This window comes from Phyllobates terribilis, unplaced genomic scaffold (assembly GCF_046119375.1).
Source record: "Phyllobates terribilis strain yellow unplaced genomic scaffold, ASM4611937v1 Scaffold_11__3_contigs__length_659146591, whole genome shotgun sequence".
Taxonomy (NCBI): domain Eukaryota; kingdom Metazoa; phylum Chordata; class Amphibia; order Anura; family Dendrobatidae; genus Phyllobates; species Phyllobates terribilis.
In genome coordinates this window covers 507,725,731-507,740,360 of record NW_027362771.1, presented here as the reverse complement: position 1 = coordinate 507,740,360, position 14,630 = coordinate 507,725,731, and positions in this window count along the sequence as shown.

Sequence of the window (14,630 nt, the reverse complement as noted above, 5' to 3'; positions counted from 1 at the left end):
AAAAAGATGATATAAAATTATAGGTGAATAATAGCTATAAAGATTAGTAATAAATGAAAAAAAAACGTACTCATTATTTTCAGGGTATGTTATTATTATTATAGCGCCATTTAATCCATGGCGCTTTACATGTGAGGTTCAGACGATTACAATCATACTGTGTTATATTGTCATGATTTTCGGAAATTACATTAAAAATGCAATTTTTTTTGCGACGATTATTAAAATGGTGGCAAAAAGGTGGCGATTCTACTGTTATTTCTGGAAAAAAATGCAGCCTAGTTGCATCATGTGAACATGTCATTATAGTCCAAAAACAGCTGTAATGTGGTAGAAGAGGAAAAATATTTTAGAAATATATATTTATCCTCAAAAAACTGCCCATCACAAGTGCAGATCTCTTTTTGCCAGGGTGGTGAACAAGTTGTGTCCATACTGAGGATCTGAAGTCTAAAATAACTAAAAGGTATCTCTGTCCCATTATAAATTACCATTGATAGTTGGGGAACCAGAGAATTTGCTTCAGGACCTGGGAGATTTGGGTCAGTACTGCTTAAAATCATTTAGCAATGTGTGGTCTGATCCAAAGGGTTAATGACAGTTGTGTACATAGAAGTCACAGGGGCCTATAGCAAAAGTACTAATTCTTCCGCCAGCGATGCTGCCACAGTGACCCCAACACAGTATAAAGTTGTGCTCAAAAGTTTACATACCCCGGCAGAATTTTTGCTTTCTTGGCCTTGTTTCAGAGAATATGAATGATAACAAAAAAACTTTCTGTCCACTCATGGTTATTGGTTGGGTGAAGCCATTTATTGTCAAACTACTGTGTTTTCTCTTTTTAAATCTTAAGGCCCCGTCACACTTAGCGACGCTGCAACGATCCCAACAACGATACGACCTGTCAGGGATCGTTGCTGCGTCGCTATGTGGTCGCTGGTGAGCTGTCAAACAGGCAGGCTCACCAACGATCAGGGGAGCAGCGACATCGTGGAAAGAATCTTTCCACGATGTCCTGCTCCTGATTACGAGCCTGCTGAAGCAGGAGCAGGCTCGTAACCACGATAAACAACGGGTTACTAGGTGTGCGTGTGTCCCTAGTAACCCGAAGTTTATCATGGTTACCAGCCTGATCGCTGCTCCCGCTGGTCACATACAGCGATGTGTGCTGACCAGGGGGAGGGGCAACGACCAAAAAATGGTCCAGGACACTTTGCAGCGATCAGCGACCTCACAGCAGGGGCCTGATCGCTGCAAAGTGTCTCACATAGCGACATCGCTGGTGAGGTCGCCGTTGCGTCACCAAAACCGTGACATAGCAGCGATCTCGCTAGCGATCTCGCTATGTGAGACGTGGGCTTTAATGACAACCAAAAACATCCAAATGACCCTGATCAAAAGTTCACATACCCCAGTTCTTAATACCGTATATTGCCCCCTCTAACATCAATGACAGCTTGAAGTCTTTTGTGGTAGTTGTGGATGAGGTTCTTTAATTTCTCAGATGGTAAAGCTGCCCATTCTTCTTGGCAAAAAGCCTCCAGACTCTCTTTGATAGGTTAAGCAGAAAGGCTGTGGCCAAGAATGCCAAGAGTGTGCAAAGCAGTCATCAAAGCAAAAGGTGGCTACTTTGAAGAACCTAGAATATAAGACATATTTTCAGTTGTTTCACACTTTTTTGTTAAGTATATAATTCCATATTGTTGATTCAAAGTTTTGATGCCTTCAGTGTGAATGTACAATTTTCATAGTCATTAAAATACAGAAAAATCTTTAAATGAGAAGGTGTGTCCAAACTTTTGGTCTGTACTGTATATGTATATATACTGCTCAGAAAAATAAAGGGAACACTCAAATAACACATCTTCGATCTGAATGAATGAAATATTCCCATTGAATACTTTGTTCTGTACAAAGCTGAATGTGCTGACAACAAAATCACACAAAAATCATCAATGGAAATCAAATTTATTAACCAATGGAGGCCTGGATTTGCAGTCACCCCCAAAATTAAGGTGGAAAGACACACTACAGGCTGATCCAACTTTGATGTAATGTCCTTAAAACAAGTCAAAATGAGGTTCAGTATTGTGCGTGGCCTCCACGTGCCTGTATGACCTCCCTACAATGCCTGGGCATGCTCCTGATGAGGTTGTGGATAGTCTCCTGTGGGATCTCCACCCAGACCTGGACTAAAGTATCCGTCAACTCCTGGACAGTCTGTGGTGCAACGTGACGTTGGTGGATGGAGCGAGACATGATGTCCCAGACTCTGTCACGTCTGTCCCATGTGCTCAGTGCGAACCTGCTTTCATCTGTGAAGACCACAGGGCACCAATGGCGACTTTGCCAATCCTGGTGTTCTGTGGCAAATGCCAAGCGTCCTGCACAGTGTTGGGCTGTGAACACAACCCCCATCTGTGGATGTCGGGCCCTCATACCACCCTCATGGAGTCGGTTTCTATCCATTTGTACAGGCACATGCACATTTGTGGCCAGCTGGAGGTCATTTTGCAGGGCTCTGGCAGTGCTCCTCCTTGCACAAAGGCGGAGGTAGCGGTCCTGCTGCTGGTTTGTTGCCCTCCTACAGCCCCCTCCACGTCTCCTGCTGTACTGGCCTGTCTCCTGGTAGCGCCTACAGCCTCTGGACACTACGCTGACAGACACAGCAAACCTTCTTGCCACAGTTCGCATTGATGTACCATCCTGGATGAGCTGCACTACCTGAGCAACTTCTGTGGGTTGTAGAGTCCGTCTCATGCTACCACGAGTGTGAAAGCACAACCAACATTCAAAAGTGACCAAAACATCAGCCAGAAAGCATTGGTACTGAAATGTGGTCTGTGGTCCCCACCTGCAGAACCACTCCTTTATTGAGTGTGTCTTGATAATTGCCAATAATTTTCATCAATTGTCTATTCCATTTGCACAACAGCATGTGAAATTGATTGTCAATCAGTGTTGCTTCCTCAGTGGACAGTTTGATTTCACAGAAGTTTGATTTACTTGGAGTTATATTCTGTTGTTTAAGTGTTCCCTTTATTTTTTTTGAGCAGTGTATATAGGGAAGTGCTGACTGGCAAAAATGAGAGTTGGAGCAATTTTTTTTCATCGGCTATGACAGTGGGTCCATGGCTGCTGCACGCAAGATGAAGTATCCCCTCCCACGTGGCGGTATATGCGACTCTTCTTTTGATTAGCCAAAATGGTGCAATGTCACATGTGCGTCACACCACAACAATGACGTCAGGGCAGGTCGCTTAATCGAAAAAAGACGCTGTACTTAAAAAGACTGTAGCTGTCTACAAATATCTCAAGGGCTGTCACATTGAAGAAGGATCATCTTTATTCTCATTTGCACAAGGAAAGACTAGAAGCAATGGATGAAACTGAATGGGAGGAGACACAGATTAGATATTAGAAAGAACTTTTTGACAGTGAGAGTGATCAATGAGTGGAACAGGCAGGCACGAGAGGTGGTGAGTTCCCCTTCAATGGAAGTCTTCAAACAGAGGCTGGACCGACATCTGTCTGAGATGATTTAGTGAATCCTGCTTTGAGCTGGGGGTTGGACCAGATGACCCTGGAGGTCCCTTCCAACTCTACCATTCTATGATTCTATGATTCTACTTCATCTTGCGTCCATCAGCCAATTATCACTGCATTGGCCGATGGAATAGGATGTGCGAATCAATTACTACCAGCTCTAGCAAAAATGTTTAAATTAAGAACATTCTTTCTTTTTTTTAAATTCCATAAATTCCGGCCTATCCCTCTTTAATGACGCCTTAAACATCCGCCTACTCGGCCTACACTTAATATTGATACAGTCCAGTCCTCTTAATCCTGATAATGCAGTGTCATACCAATAGCTGCTTCCACATTTATCCTTCACTAACTTTCACCATCTCTGGAATATGTGGTGACTGGCATTTCTAGGTCAATGTTTTTGGCAATCTTAGATGTCAATTTTTTTACCCTAGTTGTATAAGTTATTCCAGTTTCATCATTTACACAAATTTAATTTTAAAGGACAGTGCCGATTTGTAATATGGGAACAGAAGAGCGGCTGGATTACCCAATTGATGTGAAACATAAACAGAGACTAATGAGTGTCAGGATGCTAATTAATCAGAAGTGTTCCAGGAAAGTGCTATTTTGGGCCCTGACAAGCTTGAGTCTGTCGCCTTGTAAGATGAAGATGACTGCGTTCACACACACACCCAATTTAGTACTAAATCTCACCGAGATCATGGGAATAAAAACTGGTTGGGATGGATCTAACTCCCAAATTATACGCTCTGAAATTTCATTCCATTGCAGCATATGTATACATTAATTAGTATTGCATACCTGTTAAGAAGCAAAGTAAACTGCTCTTCCACTGCCTGTGTTATGCAGACTGTACTTATGCTGGCTGCTGAAAGTTCTAGGATACCCTAGAAACACCATTTACAATAACCTATTTTGTATGATCACTGAATGTCTGGCCTGAAGGTTTTTTTGCAAAATTGACTGATATTTCAAACTGTTCACAAATCCCTCCACTTTGATTAAAAGCCAAGTTCAAGCTGATGAAAAACAGCCTCAAACCATAATGTTGCCTCCACCATGCTTCGCTGTGGCAATGGTGTTCTTTTGGTGATGCGCAGTGTTGTCTTTGCGCCAAACATACCTTTTGGAAATATGTCCAAAAAGTTCAACCTTGGTCTCATCAGACTTGATGTAGGTTTTGGCAAAACATAGCAAGGCTTGGATGTTTTTCTATGAAAGAAAAGGCTTCCGTCTTGTCACTTTACCCCACAGGCCAGACATATGAAGAATACAGGAGATTGTTGTCACATACAGTGCACAACCAGTACTTGCCAGAAATTCCTGCAGCTTCTTTATTGTTGCTGTAAGCCACTTGCAAGCCTCAATCAATTTTTGAGGTATGTACAGTTCTAAGTAATGTCACTCTTGTGACAATTTAAACCACTTCTGGATGACCGTCTTTCCAGGGGTCCATGGTAGATCTAATATATTGGAAATGTTTTTGTACCCTTCTCCTGACTGATAACTTTCAACAATGAAGATCTCTTTGCTGTGTTGTAAGCTGTTTATGGGCCATGGCTTTTATTGTAAAATGCAACTAAGAAAATGTCAGGAAAATCCTACTAGAACAGCTAAACTTTATATGGAGTTAATCAGAATTACTGTAAATGATGGCAGCAGTGTACTGATTACTACGCAACGTGTTAAAATATGATTGCCAAATTCTGAACACAACCACATCCCCAATTATAAGAGGGTGTGCACACTTATGCAAGCACATGATTTAAGTTTTATTATTTTGATTTCCCCGCTCAAAATTATTTCAGTTTATTTCTCAATGTATTTGCACAGATTATAGGTGACATTGAAGATGGAAAAAGTTCGGAAATTATTCTTGTTGGTATGATATTTTTACATGACATTTTAAAAGGGATATGTAGACTTTTTATATAGACTGTATGTTGCTTATAGGACAACCCCTTTCAATAAATGAAGATAAAAGCAGGTACAGGAAAATTTGCAATAACAGACGACTGTAGCTTAACAAACATGCAAGAAAGGGAGAACATATTTAGGTACAAGGAATATTGTAAGTTTTGAGTTATACATGTATTAAGGGGGCTGGCTGGTCACTTGTGTTGAGAATGGGCAACTATACGAAGTGTTGAAGTTGTCAGGTTCACTCTAATATGGACTACACATTATAATAACCAATGACTTCTGAGAGGGATCCATACAGATTATAATCAATGAATAATATGCGCGTTAAAATATGGGTTAACAACTAGATAAATGTGGGTAGTGCTAATTCTAGAGGATCCTCCGATATTCCGGTCTGCCAGTCCGCGTCAACATGCAACTACAATTATCTACTGACTGCTAAGATGGCACGGCACTCTATTACCAACCAGTCAACATTAAACAGTATTTCCGCATTCAAAGACAAGATTTATTCGATACCAATGGAAAAGTGCATATCTATGGACCTCATATGCATGAGTAAAAACCATCATTTTAAGAAATCTTCTGTGTGATATGAAAAAAACTTGTTTTTTTTTTTCATCCCTTTGTATCTTCCTCTGCACTGTCCTGTCCGCTAATAGTTGAACGACATACAAGTGCAAATTTCGTTCATCATGCTCCATACTATTGGAATTTAGATGTTATGTTAAATTTGGAAAATAGAGGGAATTATATGGATTCGGATAACAAAACATGAACAGAATGGTTAGTTATTATTGCAATGGACCTCAGAAACCAAGACTGGTCCTACCATACATGTCATCAAAACCATGACTGGTTCTACCATACATGTCATCAAAAGCAAGACTGGTCCTACCATACACGTCATCAAAAGCAAGTCTGGTCCTACCATACACGTCATCAAAACCATGACTGGTCCTACCATACACGTCATCAAAACCAAGACTGGTCCTACCATACACGTCATCAAAACCAAGACTGGTCCTACCATACACGTCATCAATTGCTAACAATTTTCTTATCCTTTATGGTCTCAAATTTAGAAAATATACACAAGTAAGTCTTAAAGTACACACAGGTTCTATATTAGTCAATCAATTGACTGGGACAATCTTTATCTTGGTTGTTCTTCAGACATCTCAGTCACCTTCACAGATTGCGTCAATGATTGATCCATTTCCTGTGTGTGAATCTACACCGATGCTTATTATTCATCTTGACTAACAAAGTAGATACACAGAGAGCAGAATTCTGGGATATCGGTGGATGAGAACCGCACCTGTCTGATGAACCGAGGTCAAGGAAGGAATGCACCTTCTTTCATTCCAAGAGATCTTAGACTAAAAATTTATAGAAAATGCACAACCTCATACACTAATAGTTGTGTCATACGACCTTGTATATACTACTTACTCTTCCCTCCCCATCATGGTTGCGTCACAACCATTCATAAATTCAATGACAACACATTTCATCATTCTACAGTTCCCAATAAATGCTACTAATGTGTACAGATTAGTATCTGAACCATGCACATGTATTATATATCATTGTTTGCATTTATTAAAATTCTTCTATTTGTCTGTAAAACTGCAATTTTTGGTAAGTAAAAAAAAAACAAATACAGGTTGGAAATCCCCCTGCTAAGGGTAGGGCAGTATGATTATGGCTGGGCATCACTCATTTTACAGGGTGGATAATCTCTGTTTATCTTAAAACTGGACCATGAAGAAGCGTGAGAGTTACAGATCCTCATGGGCGTAGCTATAGGGGTGAAGAGGCAGTAGTTGCACCAAGTCTTGGGGCCTGAGGAGCCGAAAGCCTGTCTGTCACCTAAGAAGACACCACTATTGTAAATAGCACATGGTAAGTGGGCACTTATCAAAGGTTTTTAATTGGGGACTATGAGTAAGTAACACCTTTGTCCTCACTGACATTAACATTAATTGAACTACAGTGTAACAATTGCGGCACATTTTGTAGGATGTGATACCACTCTCACATGCTTTCTTTCAGACTCAAACGTAGGTAATTATACATGAAATGTGTGATTTAAGTTCTACTATAGTATTGCTCATGGGTCGGACTTTCCTCACAATATCCCAATTTCCATACTGCTGGTACTCTGGCGGAGTCCTGTACTTACTTTACATCTTACATAATGGGACCTATTTGACCAGGATTTTACATCTGACCCATCCATTCATAGAATATAATCCTTCATGGTATTGAGGTTTTTCAGTTATATTTTTGCAAATGTGAGGTGCATATTGATGTTATTCATTGGCAGTAGAAGATTTCCTCTCTCCTACTCTACCAATGACTTATTGCATGATTAATGGCATGAGCACGTTAGCTGGAACTAGGGGTCCTGCAGTTTTTTTTTATATATTCTTTAGCATGTTCTGTGACTTTCATTGCAACCTTGAAGTAAATTTGGCTTGGCAGGACAGTCACTATTAAGAAGACGCTTCACTGCTTCTTCAAGCCTTCTCCATTAGGTTCTCACTGCAGTTCAGTCTGTAATATAGGTTACCATTGTTTTTTTATCTAATGAAAATGCTTGGAGGAGTAAAGTAGAGGCATCATGAAGTGTAGGGGGAGACCGTGGGGGCATCATACTGTGTGTCGGGCATCATACTGTGTGCGGGATGCTTTGGCAGCATCATGATGTGTGGAGAGGAAATTGTGGGGGCATCAAAATGTATGGGGGGATAGTGTGTGGGCATCAGGCGGTGGGGAATGTGGAGGGAAGCTGTAGAGGCATCATACTGTGTGGTGGTGCACCATAATGTGTATAGGAGCATCATTGCATAAGGGGAACACTGCTGGGGAATAATAATATGTAATAGGTGCACCATACTGTGTAAGGAGGCACGGTGGGGGCGTCATGCTGTGTAGGAAGAGCAGTGCATAGGTGTCATTCAGCATGTACAGTTGAAACCAGAAGTTTACATACACTATATAAAAAGACACACATGCATGTTTTTCTCAATATCTCACATGAAATCAGAATAAACCTTTCCCGTTTTAGGTTAATTAGGATTACCATAATTTTTAATATTTGCCAAATGCCAGAATAATGAGAGAGAGAGAATGTTTTAAAAGTTAAAAGTTTACATACACTAAGATTACTATGCCTTTAAACAATGATGGACTGCCCATATAATGATGTCATGTGTTTGTAAGCTTCTGTTTTTCGGCAACATCTGAGTTAATTAGAGACACACCTGTGGATGTATTTTAATGCACACCCAAAACACACTGCTTCTTTCTGTAGCATCATGAGAAAGTCTAAAGAAATCAGCCAAGATATCAGGAAGAGAATTGTGGACTTGCACAAGTCTGGCTCATCCTTGGGTACAATTTCAAGATACCTGAAGGTGCCTCATACATTTGTACAAACAATTATACGCAAGTACAAACAATTATACGCAAGTACAAACAAGATGGGAATCTCAGCCATCATACCGCTCAGGAAAGAGACGAATTCTGTGTCCCAGAGATGAACGTGCTTTGATCCGACATGTGCATATCAACCCATGGACAAAAGCAAAAGACCTTGTGAAGATGATGGTGGAAGCTGGTAAGATTGTGTCAATATCCACAGTGAAACGAGTACTGTATCAACATGGGCTGAAAAGCCACTCTGACAGGAAGAAGCCATTACTCCAAAAGAAACATAAAAAAGCCAGATTAATGTTTGCAAATGCACACAGGAACAAAGACCTTAATTTTTGAAGACATGTCTTGTGGTCTGATGAAACTAAAATTGAACTTTTTGGGCATAATGACCATTGTTACATTTGGAGGAAAAAGGTAGAAGTTTGGAAGCCTAAGAACACCATCCCAACTGTGAAACACGGGGGTGGCAGTATCATGTTGTGGGGTTGTTTTGCTGCAGGAGGGACTGGTGCACTTCACAAAATAGATGGCATCATGAGAAAAGAAGATTATGTGGCAATACTGAAGCAACATCTCAAGACATCAGCCAGGAAGTTAAAGCTTGGGCGGAAATGGGTCTTCAAAATGGACAAAGGCCCGAAGCATACTGCCAAAATGGTAACAAAGTGGCTTAAGGATAACAAAGTCCGTGTTTTGGAGTGGCCATCACAAAGCCCTGATCTCAATCCTATTGAAAATTTATGGGCAAAGCTGAAAAGGCAGGTGCGAGCAACGCGACCTACAAACCTGGATCAGTTACACCAGTTTTGTCAGGAGGAATGGGCCCAAATTCCGACCAACTATTGTGAGAAGCTTGTGGAAGGATACCCCAAACGTTTGAGCCAAGTCATTCAATTTAAGGGCAATGGTACCAAATACTAATGAAATGTATGAAAACTTTTGACTTTGCAGTAAGTAATAAAAATGCCTTAAAACATTCTCTCGCTCTCTCATTATTCTGGCCTGTGGCAAATATTAAAAATTATGGTAATCCTAATTGACCTAAAATGGGAAAGATTTATTCTGATTTTATGTCAGATATGGAGAAAAACATGGGTATGTGTCATTTTATATAGTGTATGTAAAATTCTAGATTCAACTGTAGGCCATAAAAGAGGTATTAAACTGTGTGGGAACAAAGTGGCTTCACCAAGGGAAGCACAAAACGGACTAGGCAGGATGAAGGGCATGGTACCGCACTAATCTCCTGCCTTTCATAATTGGAAGGTATGATTTTGTTATCATTGTTAGGCCAATTCACACATCTGAGTTTCAAACGTACAGCACATAGGTGCAACAAGGATCCATGGGCTGTCCATTCACATGACCCATTCATTGAATCCGTCCAAACTCAGATGTCTGTCTTTTTTTTGTGCATGGTTCATAAAATATATTATCTGGAATAGATTTTCACACCACTGTGCATCCAGGCTCACTTAGGCCTCATTCAGCCGTCAGTTTTTCACGAGTTCTATTTGTGGATAAAACACAAAGCCATTATAATCTACAGTGCTATTCACATGTCCGTGGAGGGGGAGGGGGTAAGGGGGCTTCAGACTGTGCCCATGCAAAATTTAAGGAGACGTGTCTGTTTTTTACAGGCATCATCGATGAAAGGTTCCAATACTAGTCTGTAGGTCTGTAAAAATCACAGCCCAGATGATATCAGGGGGCAGTCCGTGTGCTGTCCATGATTAACATTGCAATGTATAGTAACATCGTTTTTAAGGTTGAAGGAAGAATAAGTCCATCTAGTTCAACCCATAGCCTAACATGTTGATTCAGAAGAAGGCAAAAAAAAAAAACATGTGGCAAACACTAAGCTCCACATTGGGGAAAAAAATTCCTTCCTGACTCCACATACGGCAATCAGACTAGTTCCCTGGATCAATGCCCCATCAAGGAGTCTTGTATATATAACCTGTAATATTATACTTTTCAAGAAAGGCATCCAGGCCCTTCTTAAATTTTAGTAGTGAATCACTCATTACAACATCATGCGGCAGAGAGTTCCATAGTCTCACTGCTCTTACAGTAAAGAATCCCCATTTGTGATTATGATTAAACCTTCTTTCCTCCAGGCGTAGAAGATGCCCCCTTGTCCCCATCTCAGGCCTCAGAGTAAAAAGATCAGTAGAAAGGTCTTTGTACTGTCCCCTCATATACTTGTAGAATCATAGAATCATAGAATGGTAGAGTTGGAAGGGACCTCCTGGGTCATCTGGTCCAACCCCCTGCTCAAAGCAGGATTCACTAAATCATCTCAGACAGATGTCTGTCCAGCCTCTGTTTGAAGACGTCCATTGAAGGGGAACTCACCACCTCTCGTGGCAGCCTGTTCCACTCATTAATCACCCTGTCAAAAAGTTTTTTCTAATATCTAATCTGTGTCTCCTCCCATTTAGTTTCATCCCATTGCTTCTAGTCTTTCCTTGTGCAAATGAGAATAAAGATGATCCTTCTACAATGTGACAGCCCTTGACATATTTGTAGACAGCTATTAAGTCTCCTCTCAGTCTTCTTTTTTGCAAGCTAAACATTCCCAAATCCTGCAACCGTTCCTCATAGGACATGGTCTGCAGACCAGTCACCATTCTGGTCGCTCTTCTCTGAACTTGCTCCAGTTTGTCTATGTCTTTTTTTAAAATGTGGTGCCCAAAACTGTACACAGTATTCCAGATGAGGTCTGACCAAAGAGGAGTAAAGACCGATAATGACTTCACGTGATCTAGACTGTATGCTTCTGTTAATACGTCCCAGAATTGTATTTGCCTTTTTTGCTGCTGCATCACACTGTTGACTCATGTTCAGTCTATGATCTATTAGTATACCTAAGTCTTTTTCACATGTACTGTTGCTTAGCTCTATTCCTCCCATTCTGTATATGCTTTTTTCATTTTTACTGCCCAGATGTAGTACTTTGCATTTTTCCCTGTTAAAAACCATTCTGTTGGTTGCTGCCCACTGCTCCAGTTTATTTAGGTCTTTTTGAATCCTCTCTCTCTCTTCACTAGTATTAGCTATCCCTCCTAGCTTTGTGTCATCAGCAAATTTAATCAGTTTACCCTCAATTCCTTCATCTAAATCATTGATAAAGATGTTGAACAATACAGGTCCCAGGACGGAGCCCTGTAGTACCCCACTTGAGACATTCATCCAGCTGGATGTGAAGCCATTTACAACCACCCTTTGAGTCCGATCACTAAGCCAGTTATGAATCCACCTAACAGTTGCCTGGTCCATTGCATACTTGGTCATTTTTTCAATAAGGATGGTGTGAGATACTTTGTCAAATGCTTTGCTGAAGTCAAGATATACTATATCTACAGCATTTCCCTGATCCACCCAGTCAGTGATTCTGTCATAGAAGGAAATTAAGTTAGTCTGACATGACTTGTTAGTTACAAACCCATGCTGACTCTGGTTAATCACTTCATTCTTATCCATGTACTTACATACATGTTGTTTAATAATTTGTTCAAAGATCTTTCCTGGTATAGAAGTCAGACTCACTGGGTCCACCTTCTTCCCCTTTTTGAAGATAGGAACAACATTTGCTCTTCTCCAGTCTTCTGGGACTTCTGTTCTCCAACAATTTTCAAAGATTATGGAGAGTGGTTCTAAAATTTCTTCTATGATCTCCTTCAGTACTCTGGGGTGTAATTCATCTGGACCTGGAGACTTGAACTCATTTATGTTAGCTAAATATTCCCTCACAATCTTTCTGTTTACAGATAACTTGGATTCTTCTATTCCTTTAAAAGGACAGTGAAGATCAGTTGATGTTACATTTTCTTTCTGAGAGAAAACAGATGCAAAATAGGAATTAAAAAGTTCGGCCTTCTCAACATCCTCTCTTACCATTTCTCCATTTTCATCCTGTAAAAATCCTATAGCATCTTTGACTTTTCTTTTACTTTTGACATACCCCCAAAATCCTTTTTTATTGCTTTTGACATCTCTTGCAAGCCTTAATTCATTGTCAGCTTTAGCTAACCTGATACGTGCCCTGCAGGATCTGCAGACTGCATTATAATCTTCTTTAGATATGCCTCCCTCTTTCCATTTAATAAACATTTCTTTCTTTCTTTTTAGCATGTGTTTAAGTTCTGTGTTCATCCATCCTGGTTTCCTTAAATGCTTCCCATTCTTCCTACTTTTCGGGATTGTTAACGATTGTGCTTTGAGAATCTCATTTTTAAAAATTTCCCATCCTTCCTGGACATTTTTGTCCTTAAGGACATCCAGCCATTGGATCCCTCCTATTCTCTTTCTGAGTTTCTTAAAATCTGCCTTTCTAAAATCTAACCTTGAAGTTTGAGTCTTCACATGTCTTCCTCCTCTAGTTATCCAAAATTCTATAATAGCATGATCGCTGCCTCCTAGGGTCCCAGCCACCTTTACCTCCTCAACCATTTCCTCCCTGTTTATAAGGATTAGATCCAAAGTAGCAGATCCCCTTGTTTTCTCCCCTACCTTTTGGAAGATAAAGTTGTCAGCAAGAGAGGATAAGAATTTGCTTGACCTGTTAGTTTTACTTGAGATTCCCAACAAATGTCTGGATAGTTGAAATCTCCCATGACCACTACGTCATATTTTTTGGAGAACTTGGTCATTTGATACATAAAGAGTTCATCCATATCTTCAGCTTGCCCAGGTGGCCTGTAGCAAATGCCTACAATGGTGTCCTTTCCGTTGTTCTCTCCTTGTATTCTTACCCAAACAGTTTCCACAGAACTCCCAGTCTCTGAAGCTTCAATCTCTGTGCAGATATATGCTTTTCTAACATACAATGCGACACCTCCTCCTCGTTTATCAAGTCTGTTTCTTGCAAATAAGTTGTATCCTTTTAGCCTTTTATTCCAATCATGTGTATCGTCCCACCAAGTTTCAGTGATTCCAATGACATCATATTCCTTTTCCTGCATTAGTAGTTCCAATTCTCCTTGTTTGTTGCCCATGCTTTGTGCATTTGTATAAAAACATTTTAGTTTGTGATTGGTTTCTCTTCCTCCCATATTTTTATTATTTAAATTGTTTTGTCTTTGTTCTTCTTTTCCACTTCCAGTAGCAGAGATCTCAATAGTATTTGTCAGCTGTATGGCTTTTTCTGGCCTTTTGCTTCCCTTCCCACATTGTTCTAGTTTAAAGCTCTTCTGATGAGTGTAGCAAGGCGACTTCCAAATACATGTTTTCCAGTCTTCGTAAGGTGCACCCCATCTCTAGCAAGTAGTCCATCGTATAGGTAATTCATTCCGTGATCCAGAAATCCAAATCCTTGTTGACGGCACCATCGACGTAGCCAGTTGTTCACCTGTAGAATCTTGTTCCACCTCATTGTTCCATGGCCATCCACTGGGAGGATGGATGAGAAGACCACCTGCGCTCCCAATTCTTTCACTTTCTTGCCTAAGTCTTCAAAGTCACTGCAGATGGTTTCCAGGTCCTTGTACATAGTAATAAGATCACCCTTAAGCCTTCGTTTTTCCAAAGTAAATAACCCCAAGTGTAATAACCTGTCTTGGTATTGCAGACCCCCCAGTCCTCTAATAACCTGTCTTGGTATTGCAGACCCCCCAGTCCTCTAATAACCTGTCTTGGTATTGCAGACCCCCCAGTCCTCTAATAACCTGTCTTGGTATTGCAGACTCCCCAGTCCTCTAATAACC